This window comes from Nanorana parkeri, unplaced genomic scaffold, assembly GCF_000935625.1.
Source record: "Nanorana parkeri isolate BGI_ZX_2015 unplaced genomic scaffold, ASM93562v1 scaffold4, whole genome shotgun sequence".
Classification (NCBI taxonomy): Eukaryota; Metazoa; Chordata; class Amphibia; order Anura; family Dicroglossidae; genus Nanorana; species Nanorana parkeri.
The window spans coordinates 2,665,454-2,670,009 of NW_017306272.1; positions in this window are offsets into that span (position 1 = coordinate 2,665,454).

Here is a 4,556-nt window from a genome sequence, read left to right on the forward strand (position 1 = left end):
AAAAGAGTGTCCCAGGCCCCCCCCTTCCCCCCCCCCCCCCCCCATGAGATTCTGCCTAATGCCCTGTTACCAGCCCCTGAAGTCCAGCACTGTCTTCATCGGACCCGATTCTTTACAGGGCTTCTGACCTTCAGGACTGCCATCTTTGATTCAGGAGCTGGCTGCCACTTCCCAATCACACAGAGCAAACCCCCTATTGTGCATGTGTGATGTATCCCGGGAGGTTGCGGGCGGGCCAAGGGCTACATCATCCTTTCCTAGTAGAGGAATAAGGAGCAAGTACCCCCTGAAAAAGGTTCTTCCCCCCCAAAAAAAATAAAAATAAATAAATCTTAGGGTTAGAATGATGCCATGTGTTAACGTTCAGTGACAAGGACTCAGGTACAGGAAGTGATGGGAAATTTCCAATGAGGACAGAGACAGACAGCAACAAAACACTTTTTTTTTAGTAGAGCAGTGAAAGGTTTTTAATGGTGTTGGAGCCTTCAAATTCCAGTCACCCCTGTGTCTCCTTCTTGTCTTGTTGTCACTGAGATAAAAAGTGAAGGACAAGCTCAGCAATATAAACATGGCAGAAGGAATAACCCTTTCCCTTTTTGTTCAAAACTAAAACAAAATAGCTGACGAGGGTCTTCCTAGTTCACGTACTTACTATGTTATATCATCATGTTTCAAGATATTTGTTGCATCCACTGGTGGCAGCTGTAATAAGAACTACCTGTATCTGTGCTACATAGTGGAACTGGAACTTGAAATTGACTGGTACCTAGTACTAAATGGGCCATACCGCCAAAACAAATTATCGTACATGCTTTATTGAATTCCCCCCATAGTGTCAATGTTTACATCCCCCCCCCATAGTGTCAATGTTTACTTCCATTTTAACACATACAAGTTGCTATTGGATCTTTTCTATTTAGACTCCTATAACAATAGCTCAACAGTACCCTAAAGAGCTACATGTGTTAATTCATAGATCTCTTACTATTATTGTTCCACAATGCAACACAGCCGACAGCGTCCTTAACAACCAGTGCTGCTGACCAGCAACCGGAGCCTAATGGGGATGCCGAGGAACTAGTTCCTCATCAGGTACACTCTGCTACTGATTTACAGCAGGCATAGCCAATAGCAGGCTGTCTATGGGCTATGGAACTGCCTGTTGTCAATCTCAAGGCAGGCATACCTGATGTGGAACTATTCTCTCAGAGTTCCCCATCAGGCCCTGGCCATCCACAACAAAAGTCCTCAGCTGATGTATCTGTCTGAATGACAGTTCGGGTGGCTGGGCAGGAAGCTCAGTAACGCTGAGCATGTCATTTTATCAGGATGCACAATATAATTCTAAAGCGTGTTGTAGGCTTTTCTCCTGTGATAAGAATTTTTTTCATGCACATGTACATATCCTCCTTAGGTAATAATGCACTGTATGTCGAGGGGCATTTATGACCTGTGTGCCACATTAGGCAACATTGCAGGGTGCCTCTTCGACACACCAGGGAGGAATTCTGTAGTCCATCTACTAGCCAATAGAGAACCACTTTGTTTTAGAATAGACTGAATGAGGAAGCACAGTGTGGAAAAAGCATTCTGTGCTTCCCCCTGCAGCCCTTTTGTTGTGGCACTGAGGGTCATTAGCAGACTGACAATGTATAGGTCTTGTTTCTTGGTACCTCTATTTATGCTGCCAGTCACTATTCATAGCCCATAGCCCCAAGTAGAGGAACATTTTATTTATGTCACAGTACGCTTCCTCCTGCATTCAGTAACAGTAACTTGGGAAAGAACCAACGCAGAGGAAGAAGCAGAAGCCAACATAGCAACAGAGTTGTTTCATTTTTCATACCTATAGAGAAATGAAATCCTCATTTGAATATTTGGTGACAAACATTATCATTTCCTGCACTATTCAGGTTTTCATCCTATCCCTTGAGGTGCCCATACACCTTGCGATTATTGTACGTTAAAATACTGAGGAGAAAAAAGCGTTCAGCGCCTCGGCCCTCTCCTTGTCGTTTGTGACTAGCTTCCCGCTTCCATCCTTTATTGGGCCTATCTGCTCCTTTCTCACCTTTTTACTGTTAATATGTTGGTAAAAATTTTTGGGGTTCTTTTTACTATCTGCGGCGATATGCTTTTCACACTCAGTTTTAGCTGCCCGGATTTCTAGTTTGCATTTTTTGTAATTACCGTGCGATAAATCGCTCAATGTGAACGGGGTTTAATTAGGACCCACCCATTTGATTGTGCATGCTGGACAGTGGATAGTTTACAATGTATTATGGCTTTAAAGCAGATCTTTACACTCAAAAATGAAATTCTACCAATACATCCCTCTATGTATGATGATTAGTAATAACATGGACATGTCGGGTGTAAAATGCTGTGATTATGAAATACTGACACTTGCAGATTCACTTTCTTCTTTGGACGGGAAAATGACTTCAGTTTGCCAAGGTAATGCACACTGGGATTGCCTTGTCATCAGCAGAGCATTGCTGGGAAATCTCATCTCTAATCTCACAAGATCTCAGGGAAAGGCATTTTCCTCCCCTGAGATGATATGCGTGGTCACATGTCCTAGTCACATGTCCTAGTCACATGACAGAAATCCAGGAAGTAAAAGGAGAGCTAGTAATCGGCCCTTAGTAAACATGGCCACTGTCAGAAGACTGGGGAAGAAAAGAGAAATAAGGAATGCAAAGAATATAAAGCCGGCAGTTATCTAGAACTATGTGTTTGTAGATTGTCATTACTAAACATTTCTAAAGGTGTGTGTGTTATTTTAACGATATGTGTAATGGTCCAATTCAGGCCTAAAATTTGGAATATAACATGGGTACAAAAAATGAAAAAAAGGCCTCAATCATGAAGGGGTTAAAGCATTGGAGTATCATGGAAATGATTACAGACATGTACACTCCCGTACTCCTCTTCTACAGCTATAGAGGTGTCTATTGTGTCGCGATTTCAGAGTCCATTCTAGAACCCACTGTTGTGTTTAAAGCAGAACGCCAGGCAAAATTTGTATTAACCCTTGCAGTGGTGCTACCCCCACACTGCAAGGGTTAACTGCTTGTTTTGGTCTAGGGATGAAAAGAACAAAGTTATACTCACCCGATCCTCCGAGCTGGCCGGCTGTGACAGCATGACCTCGCAGATAAACAGAGAAATGAGATGCAAATAAATGTATCCAACTTAAAATTGCTAAAGTACATTTAAATAAAGACAGGGGGAAGAAGAACATTTTGGGGTGAGATCCGTACCACTATTTGTGAGATTAATTGGTTAAAGTACAGGTTTGTTTGTGATAATGTGTGGAAGGACTACAACCCCTGCCAGGTTTTTGATGCTATCCTGGGCTCCATTGGGGAAACAATATCTGCCTGTAACCGAAGCGCCTCCAACGAGAAATATCAAATATGGCACAAGCCATTTTTAGGGGGCTGTAGGGCACACAAATGTGGAAGCATTGATTTGTAATGGGGCTGTAATAACAGTGATCTCTAGCAGTCTCATATTACTGTGTCTCCTTTCCAGTCTATGACTGTCTTCTGAAGCATGTTCTCAGTCTCCACAGCTATAACATGTGTGACAGTCTCTGATCTTCTCCAATAGAAGGTCTGCAGTCTCATGTAGCATAATGTAGGTCTCTGACCATCTCTTATTGCATGCCTGTATTTTTTGATCAGCTCTTGTTGCATGTCTGCAGTCTCGGACACCTTTCTATTGCAATACATTCACCACATATTGTGTGCAGCCCTTTGGTTATGTCAGAGGCCACACTTATGATTCCCTAAGGCTGGGTTCACACCTGGGCGTACGGAATATGCGTGTTTGCCGCATATATTTGCGGTAAAAGAAACGCGCGACAAACACGCGTTTACAAGGGCTATCCAGCTGTATCCTAATGGATACGCTCCTGTACTTCTTTGGGCGTAGGGCGTTTTTCAGCACGTTCCTACGCGCTGTAAAACGCCCAGGTGGGAACCATGCCCATAGGCAATTATTGGTTTTCATATGTTGAGCGTTTTACAGCGCGTTGGAATGCGCAGTAAAACGCCCAGGTGTGAACCAGGCCTAAAGGCTATACCAAGGGAACGGATTACCACTGGGCTTGGATAACACACCCCTCCCTGACTTAATGGGACAAATCTGTTGTAGTTTCAGGTAGGGCTGCAACTATTATTTTCATAAAAGATTAGTTGGCTGATTATTTTTACAATTAATCAGATGTTTTTTAAAAATTAAATACCATCACTTTACCTCCCTGGCGGTATGATTATTTTTTTTTTTTCCTTTTTTGTTCTATCTTTTTTTCGTTTTTTTTTTAACTTTTAAAATTCCCGCCGGTTCTGCCCCCCTGCGATGAGGACGCTCGCAAGGGACGGAAACCCGGAAGACGGATGCCGGCATTGGCCACAATCATCTTCTTTACTGTAGTTTTCAGGAGTCCCTCCAGTGCTGGTGCCGGTCTCTGATCCAGCGCTGACTACTGTGTCGTCCTGTCCCACGGAGTCTGCGTGGGTGCACGCTGCCGGGCTACCTGCATTGAC